The sequence below is a fragment of the Arachis stenosperma genome, chromosome 1 (assembly GCF_014773155.1).
Source record: "Arachis stenosperma cultivar V10309 chromosome 1, arast.V10309.gnm1.PFL2, whole genome shotgun sequence".
Lineage (NCBI taxonomy): Eukaryota > Viridiplantae > Streptophyta > Magnoliopsida > Fabales > Fabaceae > Arachis > Arachis stenosperma.
Genome location: NC_080377.1, coordinates 29,334,594 through 29,345,099, shown reverse-complemented (window position 1 = coordinate 29,345,099; position 10,506 = coordinate 29,334,594).

Here is a 10,506-nt window from a genome sequence, read left to right as displayed (position 1 = left end):
ATATATATATATATATATATATATATATATATATATATCTTTCGCACGCGACGCGACAGCATCGCCGACGCGTCCGCGTCACAAGTGCGTTGGGAAGAAAATAATTTAAACAGAGAGTCACGCGAAAGCGTGGCTGGAGGCGTGCCTTTGGCACAATTTGACCAACGCGACCACGTCGCTGACGTGTCTGCGTCATGTGGGAAAAACGCCTCCCACGGGTCCGCGTCACCCACGCGAACGCGTGCCTTAGAATCGACGTAAAAAGGGTGTATGGCCGAAACTTGGGCTAGAATTGGGCTGGACTCGTGCTAGAAGCACAAGCTTTGCCACGCGTATGCGTGCCTCACGCGTCCGCGCCGTTTTCACATTCAGGTCATCCATGCGATCGCGTCAATCACGCGATCACGTCACCCAAGGATTTTGGCAATGTGAATTTCTAACAGAGAGTTGCACGACCGCGAGGCTGCCCTCGCGCTAGTAGCACAAATTCACTCACGCGACCGCGTGCCCCACGCGACCGCGTCATTTGACAATAGCGCCACCCGCGCGAACGCGTCACTCCACGCGTCCGCGTCACCTGCGCCGCACAACTTATCCAGATCAGTGCCAATTATCTTATTTTTTTCTTCTCTAATCCTAATCTCTTCTATCTTTTCTTCTTTCTTCCTCCTTTTCTTACTTTCTTCTTCTTCATCTATTTCACTTCTCATCTCTCTTCACTTCCATTCTATTTCATTCAATTTATTTGCATACCCTCATTCATTGCATTATCTTCATTGGTGTTGGAATTTTATTTGGGTCATTATTTTTATATGTTGCTTATGGATTGTTTGGGATTTGTTTAAACAATTATATATTATTATAAGGGTTAATTGCATGTTCTAATTAATATTTTCCATATCTTATTTAACATGCATGCTATGTGTTTGTGAAAACGCCCATATGGCATTTTGCACTATTCTTGGATTTCTTTTAAATCTACTACTCTAAATGCCTGCTTTTCACATAACCCCTTCTCTATTTTATTATTTAAATATAATTGTTTTTACAAACGCATTATTAATTTGAGAGAGACTTGGTAATCTAATTTGGACATTGAATGCTTGACCTATGCTACTCATGCCCTTTGCCGGCATGCCAATAAACACCTTGCATTCAACTTTTCTCACATGCACTTGCTATATTTCCATTGTTGATTTGCCACATGTAGTCATGACCATGTGTTCACATCATTATCCATACCTGTACATTGATTACCACCTTTCCTATTCTTTTCCTTGCTATAACCCTTGAATGCTAATGTCTTTCCTCGTTTTCTTTCAGGATGGCCACCAAGAAAGGTAAAGAGAAAGCTACTCCCATACCACTGGCAAGGAAAGGAACAAAAAGAGCACTAGCTGAGGAACCACAACCCCCGCCACCTGCACATCTTTGCATGCACCGAGGACGGTGCAATCTTTAAGTGTGGGAGGTCGATACCGATCTCCACGGGTAAGTTAGTCCATTCTCAACACCAATTTTTGTTTTTCATTGTTGCATTTGCATGCTTGATTGCATGTCTGTTTTATTTTGTACATATTTTACCACTTGGTTGAAGTAACATTCTCTTTTTCAAGAAAAATTTTATAGCATTTCACTAATTTGAATAAAACTTTTTGGAAAAACTTGTATGAAGAAATATTATTTTGGAACATAGTTTAGAGCTCGAACACACAAAACTAGTGAGATTTTGAGCCTATTTGATTGGTTGCATTTTATCAACCAATATATTTTATTTTTGTGTGTTATTCTCTCTAAAATTGTAATCTTTGTCTTGCTTAATTCTATATTTCCATTATTTGATGTATGCATGCACTTATATGATTGAGGCCTTGTTTCACTAAGCTTACATACCCATATGGCCTTACCCTTCCATTATCCTTTGCAAACCAATTTGAGCATATTTTACCCATTTGTTCTTTACTTTAGCTCATTACTAACTCTAAGCGAAAAACAATAATGTCCTTAATTTGAATCCTTAGTTAGCTTAGACTAGTAAAAGAGCTCATGATTTAAGTGTGGGGAAGTTGGATTTAAAAATATTTTGTTTGAGTAATTGGGTGTTGTATATTTTAGTAAAAATGTGCAAAATAATAATTGAGCACATATTATTGCATTCAATACTTTAATCATATGCATTGAAAACAAAAAGGGAAAAAGAACAAATAATAAAAGGGGGCAAAATGCCCCAAAGTAAGTGTTGGTATCAATGCATATGTACTAAACTCAATTTTAGGATGCATGAACATGTGGAAAACACAGTTAATGGGAAGTTAGATTTTGCGTTTTTATTAAATGGATTATCTTAAGCGGAAAGTTTATGTTAATTAAGGATTCAGATTTTAGTCCACTTGGCCAAATACAATCCTACCTTGGCCCTAACCCCATTACAACCCTTAAAAGACCTCTTGATTTGTGTATTGGTGCATTAAATTTTTGTTGATTGTTAGATGAAGAGCAAGCTATAGAAAGCAAGATTAGTAGAGAATTGAGAGAATTGACCCTAGACACTTGAGAGTTAGAATGATATACACTACTAGTAAGGGTTTAGTGCTCAATTCTATGTTCCCTGCTTTCATGAGCTATCTTCTTCTTGCAAGTTCATTGTACTGTATTTTGTAATTTGAATTAGTGAAATCCGGTTCATATTTGTTCTTGAAAGATTTATTGACTTTTCACCAAGTAGGTAGAAATATTTTGCATGTAGTTGTATTCACGTAGATAGGTTGCATTTCATACATTCTATCATCCTCTTCACTCCTTTATAGTTTCTCTTGAACTTAGCATGAGGACATGCTAATGTTTAAGTGTGGGGAGGTTGATAAACCACTATTTTATGGTTTATCTTGTGCTCAATTGAGTGGTTTTTATCAACTCTTTACCCACTTATTCATATGATTTGTATGTTTTATATTTTCCTTCCTGATTTTGTGCTATGATTGAAAACATGCTTCTTTGGCTTTTATTTCCTTTTATTTAATCCTCTCTTATTACTATTAGATACATTGATATGTGTGTTAAGTGATTTCAGGAATTACAGGGCAGGAATGGCTTAGAAGATGGAAAGGAAGCATGCAAAAGTGGAAGGAATACAAGAAGTTGAAGGAACTGCAAAGCTGTCAGCCTGACCCTCTCGCACTAAAACGATCATAACTTGAGCTATAGAGGTCTAAATGATGCGGTTCCACTTGCGTTGGAAAGCTAATGTCTGGGGCTTCGATTTGATATATAATTCGCCAAAGTGGCCGTACAGATAGGCGACGCGAACGCGCACTCCACGCGGACGCGTCGCATTTGCGAATCTCATTCCACACAAACGCGTGGATGACGCCTCCGCGTCACTTTGCCGCGACCTGTACGGACCAGATTTCACAATTAGCGATTTCTGAGCTGATTCTGACTCAGTTTTCGGCCTAGAGAACACAGATTAGAGGCTATAAAGTGGGGGAATGCATCCATTCATAATTATGCTTTCATAATTCATAATTTTTTGTTTTAGATGTAGTTTTTAGAGAGAGAGGCTCTCTCCTCTCTCTTAGTATTTAGGATTAGGATTCCTCTTAAAGGATTTAGGAATATTTTCATCTTCTTCAATACAGGTTCAATGTTCCTTTTATTTATTTCCTCAATTTAGTTTATGAATTTCTATGTTCAACTCAACTTCTTTATTTGGCTACAACTGCCCATGTTACATTTGATATCTTTATTAATTCATGATTTTGAGGTATTTCAGATCTAAGATTTTTAATTAGCTTTTTATATTATTGGCTTTAATTGATTAACTGGAAGCTCTTGAGTTATCAACTATTCATGATTGATTGTTATGTCGGCTAATTAACTGGAATTCCACTAACTCTAGTCTTTCCTTAGGAGTTGGCTAGGACTTGGAAAATCTAACCAATTGGTTCACTTGACTTTTCCTTGCTTACGCAAGGGTTAACTAAGTGGGATTAACTTCCATCCTCATAGGAGTAACTAGGATAGGACTTCCGAATTTTCATATCTTGCCAATAGTTTATTTTATAGTCAATTATTTATTTTATTTGTCCTTTAATTTACTTGTTCCCCACTTTCAAAAACCCCAATTTACAAAACCCATAACCAATAATAAGAACATACCTCCCTGCAATTCCCTGAGAAGACGACCCGAGGTTTGAATACTCGGTTATCAATTTTAAAAAGGGTTTGTTACTTGTGACAACCAAAACGTTTGTAAGAAAGGTTGATTGCTTGGTTTAGTAACTATACTCACAACGAGAGTTTACTATAACTTCTAAACCATCAATCTTCAGTTCTTCAGGGACATCCCAATTGGTATTTTGAAGGCTGTCCTGTATGCCCAAAGAGTATCATCTAGCTTTTTCGCCCAGTCCTTCTTTGATGCCCCCACAGTCTTTTCCAAGATCCTTTTTAACTCTCTGTTGGATATCTCGGTTTGCCCACTTGTTTGGGGGTGATAAGGTGTGGCAACCTTATGCTTCACCCCATACCTTAGGAGTAAGGTTTCCAATGGTCTGTTGCAGAAATGACTCCTTCCGTCACTGATGAGGGCTCGTGGAACTCCAAATCTGCTGAAGATATTCTTTCTAAGAAAGTTTATGACCACCTTGTTGTCATTTCTTGGGGTTGCCACGGCCTCCACCCACTTAGATACATAGTCCACTGCCACCAAAATATATTTGTTCGAATATGAGGTCAGGAATGGTCCCATGAAGTCGATCCCCCATACATCGAACAGTTCAAGTTCTAAGATAAATTGCTGTGGCATCTCATTTCTCTTGGGCAAGTTTTTAGCCCTTTGGCACTCGTCGCAGCTCCTTACCAGTCCCTTAGCATCCTTGAAGATAGTGGGCCAGAAGAACCCACATTATAGTACCTTTGCTGCGGTTCTTTCTCCTCCAAAATGACCTCCATAACTAGAACTTTGGCAACTCCACAGGACCTCTCGTCCCTCTTCTTCTGAAATGCACCTCCTAAGGATTCCATCTGAGCACTTCTTGAAGAGATATGGCTCATCCCAAATGAAATATTTAGCATCATTGATGAATTTTCTTCTTTGATGTTTGTTGATTCCAGGAGGCAAGTCACCAGCTGCCTTAAAATTGGTAATATCTGTAAACCAGGGTGCCTTGTGAATCAACATTAACTGCTCATATGGGAAGAACTCATTTACACTTGTATCATGTGTAGCACCTTTCTTACAAGGGATCCTGGATAGATGATCTGCTACCTTGTTCTCCACACCCTTTTTGTCTCTAATCTCAATGTTGAATTCCTGCAACAATAAGATCCATATGATTAGTCTTGGTTTTGATTCCTGTTTGGCAAATAGGTATTTGAGTGATGTGTGATCAGTGAAAATAATCAATTTAGAGCCAATGAGGTATGATCTAAATTTGTCAGATGCAAAAACTATTGCCAGCAACTCCTTTTTCGGTAGTGGTATAATTTCATTGAGTGTCATTGAGGACCTTGCTGGCATAGTATATGACATGCACCAAATTTTCTTTTCTCTGTCCTAACACTGCCCCAACTGTGAAATCAGATGCATCACACATCAGTTCGAATGGCAACTTCCAATCAGGTGGGGTGATGATAGGAGCTGAGGACAGCTTCTTTTTCAAGTTTTCAAATGCAAGCATGCACTTCTCATCAAAGATAAATGGTGTATCAGACATAAGAGATTGCTTAAGGGCTTGGCTATCTTTGAAAAATCTTTAATAAACCTTCTGTAAAAGCCAGCATGCCCCAAAAAGCTCCTAATTGCCTTGACATCACTTGGTGGAGGTAATTTTTCAATTAGCTCCACCTTAGCTCTGTCTACCTCAATACCTTGGTTAGAAACTTTATGGCCAAGGACTATTCTGTCTGTCACCAAAAAGTGGCATTTTTTCCAATTCAAGACCAAATTGGTCTCTTGACATATTTTTTATACCAAGGCAAGATGATTTAGGCAATTAGGAAAGGAATCTCCGAATACTAAAAAGTCATCCATGAAAACTTCAATGAACTTCTCTATCATATCCGAGAAGATGGAAAGCATGCAGCGTTAAAAAGTTGCAGGCGCATTACATAGCCTAAATGGCATGCGCCTGTAGGCAAACACTCCATATGGGCAAGTAAATGATGTTTTCTCCTGGTCTCTTAGATCAAGCACTATTTGGTTATATCCTGAATAACCATCTAGGAAACAATAGTATGCGTGTCCTGCAAGTCTTTCCAGCATCTGGTCCATGAAGGGAAGTGGGAAATGATCATTTTTTGTGGCTTCATTGAGTTTTCTGTAATCAATACACATCCTCCATCCTGTGACAGTTCTTGTAGGGATTAGCTCATTCCTTTCATTGGGTACTACAGTGATTCCTCTTTTCTTGGGGACCACTTGGACAGGGCTGACCCATGGGCTATTCGAAATTGGGTAGATTACTCCTCCCTGCCACAGCTTCATGACTTCCTTCTGTACCACTTCCTTCATAACTGGATTTAGCCTCCTTTGGGGTTGAATGGAAGGTTTGGCATCCTCTTCCAATAGTATCTTATGCATGCATATGGCCGAACTGATTCCCTTTAAGTCAGCAAGTGTCCATCCAATGGCATCCTTATGCTTTTGTAAGACTTGAAGTAACTCTTCCTCTTGTTCTTGGCTGAGGGCTGAATTTATGATCACTGGATAGCTTTCATTCTCTCTTAAGTATGCATACTTGAGAGTGGGCGGCAGTGCCTTTAGTTCAAGTTTGGGTGCTTCTTTTCTTTCATCTTTCCCCTCTAGTGTGCCCTGAACATGAGTTTCAGCTGTTGCAACCTCTTCGCTTGATGCCGATTCCTCTTCTTCTGTTAACCCCTTAAGTTCATCTTCTTCAAGAGTCTCTTGCACTACAGCATCCACCGAGTCTAACCTCATACATTCTCCCAATGATTCTTGTGGGTAACTCATGGCCTTGAACACATTGAATATCATTTTCTCTTCATGTAGTCTAAGGATAAGTTCATCCTTTTGGACATCAATGATTGCTCCGGTAGTGGCTAAAAATGGCCTGCCTAAGATGATAGAAGTCTTGGCTCCTTCCTCCATATCCAACACTACAAAGTCTGCTGGAAAGATAAAGTCTCCTACCTTCACCAGCAAGTCTTCCACTATTCCGTGAGGAAACTTAAATGATCGGTCTACTAGTTACAGGGTCATTCTTGTTGGTTTGGCCTCCTCAATCCTCATTTTCCTCATCATTGCTAAAGACATCATTTATGCTAGCTCCTAAATCACATAAAACCTTTTCCACTGTGATTTTCCCTATGATACAAGGAATTTGGAAGCTTCCATGATCCTTCAATTTCTGAAGCAATTTGTGCTGGATAATGGCACTTCATTCTTCGGTTAGTACCACAGTTTCGTTATTCTTCCAGCTTCTTGGTAAGGTCAGCTAACTGCTTGGTGATCATCTTATTTTGAGCCAGCAGTGCATCCATATGGTTCAGCTCTATCACTCCTTGAGTGTTACTCCTTTCAGAAGCATAGAAGTAGTCATTCTCAACCATAGTCTCAATGACATCTATGGCCTCTTCAATGGTCTTCTTTTTGTTTAAAGAGCCCCTGATGAATGGTCCACGACCTTCTTTGACTCATAGAAAAGACCTTCATAGAAGATGTGTAGTTGAACTCATTCATTGAACATGTCTGGTGGGCACCTTCTTGTTGATTCTTTGAGGGGGGTAGAATTTTGGCAAAAATTTGTTCACCACATCTTCCCAATTTGTTAAACTCTCCTTCAGGAAAGATTCCAGCCATTTAGATGCTTTGTCCCTGAGTGAAAAAGGGAACAAAAGTAGTCTATAGACATCCAGATGAACACCATTAGAGTTCACAGTGTCACATATTCTTAAGGTGGTTAGATGTTGATTGGAGTCTTCTTGGACACTTCCTCCGAATGAACAATTGTTCTGAACAAGGGTGATGAGCTGGGGTTTTAATTCAAAGTTATTGGCATGTATGGTTGGCTTCTGCATACTACTTCCACAATTTCCTGGGTTTAGATTGATGTAAGAGCCTAGAACTCTTCTCTCTTGCCCAACATGATTCATAGGGCCCTCTCTGGCATGGTTGTGAGCTTCTCCTACATGGTTGTTTTCCATGTTCTCCTCTCCTCCATGTTTATTTTGAAGTATTCTTCTTCTTCCTCAGCACGAATAACTCTTTTCCCTTTTGTTTTCCTCCTTAATCTAAGGAAAGTCCTCTCAGGTTCCGAATTAAAGAAAGTTGAAGCTCCGCTTCTTCTCCCTGTCATACAACTAACAGAGCACACAGCAAGAAATAAAAGGAAGAGATTATTCTCGTTAGAGTGGCTGTTAGTATGAGTGGTGCAAATTATCAAACAGTTAGTGGGTTAGTGAGCAGAATTGTAAATAATAACAAAGAAAAAGAAAACAAAGAGGGGAGAGGGGATGAGGAAGAAAATAACTGAAACTAAAGGTAATTGACTAGGTAAAATAAACAATCAAAAGAAAATGCTCAATCTAGTGAACTTCCAACTTAATCATTGTCGATACAAAATCAATCCTCGGTAACGACGCCATAAACTTGATGCACGAAAACTTGTCTCTCAACAAATTTCCCTTCGGCAAGTATACCGAATTTTCGTCAAGTAAAAACTCACAATAGAGTGAGGTCGAATCCCACAGAGATTGATTGGTCAAGCAACTTTAGTTGGAAGGATGTGCTAGTTGAGCTAATAGAAATTGAGTTGAGAATTGCAGAAAATTAAATAGCGAAAAAGTAAAGTGCAGAAAGTAAATTGTAGAATCTTAGACGGGGAATTGGGGAAATGAGCATGAAGATAAATGGCAGAAAGTAAAGGGAATGGGTAAGATCAGAAATGGGGGATTCATTGAGCTTAGGAGATGTTGCATTCTCCGGATCAAATTCATTCTCATCTCTTCCTCAATCAATGCATTCATTGATCTCCTTGGCAATCTTAGGTGATTAGATCCCAATTCCTTGGCAATCCAATCTTTCTAAACTTGAACAATTGCCCAATTCCTTGATTTAATTTCTCATGAGAAGAGATGAAGTATGGTCACTGATTATACCACATGTATTTCCAAATCAAAGTGCTGGGAGGATTACATGTCACTATATCCGTCCAAACCCAATTTGGTCCAACATGAGAAAGCGTTTCTAGCATGATCTCCTCATCCATTTTCCAAGGCTCAGAGGAGATCCAATTATGGAGAGTTTCTTTTCCAAAACAACTAACCAATTGAATTAAAATTGAAAGCTTTCTAGTAAATCAAGAGAAAAGAAAGATGAGGAAGAATGAAAACTATAATTGATCCATCAAATTACAATAGAGCTCCCTAACCCAATGAAAGGGGGTTTAGTTGTTCATAGCTCTGGAAATGGAAATGGAAAATGGTAGAAAAAAGTACATTCTCTAGTAACTAGAAAAGTGCAGGAAAGTAAATATACAAGGTGTAGTTCTCCAAATTACCAAGCTCCTTTCTAGTTCAAAACTACTCCTATATATACTACTCTTCTTGATCTTCTAGTTAGTTCTTCAAGTCTTGGATATGGGCCTTTGATCTTGAGTTGAAGCAGTTACAATCTTTAGTGGGCTCAGCTTTGCTTGCAGAAAATTGTGAGTTAGGCATGGACGTTAGTTAGGACGTTAGTAGTGTTAACGTTAAGTGAGAATGTGGGTTCGAGAACATTAGTGACGATCACCTTTTCCACTAACATTCCAACCCACTAATACTCCACGTTAACTTCAACGTTAGTGGCACTAACGTGACCATTAATGTTGCCATCTTGGTCCTTCGCAAATGTTATTGGCGTTCACCATTTTCAATAACATTGGCTCTTGGGTATTCTCCCCACGTTAGAGTTCACGTTAGTGTAACTAACGTGACCCTTAACGTGGGCATGCCTAAGCTTCGAGATCGTTAGTAACACTTACCTTTGTCACTAACGCTCCAAATGCCCCTCCTTCCAACGTTAGAGTTCACGTTAATTGGATTAACGTGACCACTAACGTGGTGGTGATTGCCATCTCCAACGTTAGTGACAAAGGTGAGTGTCACTAACGTTGGCCCATCTTGATTAGCTCCACGTTACTCTTCACGTTAGTGGTCTTAACGTGACCACTAACGTGGGCACTCTTGGCTTAGTCCAACGCTAGTAACAAAGATGAGTGTCACTAACGTTGGCGATTGCTTCCTCCCCCACGTTAGAGTTCACTTTAATTGGATTAACGTGGCTCTTAACGTGGCTAAATGTGCCTTTGTGGAACGTTAGTGGCATTCACTTTTACCACTAACGTTGGAGCTCCTCTTTTCCTCCACGTTAGCTACCACGTTAATGTACTTAACGTGGCAACTAACGTTGGCTATGATGGCATCGAAGGCATTATTGACGATCACTTTTTTCATTAACGCTACAAGCTTGTCCCCATTCCACGTTAGTGGTTACGTTAATTA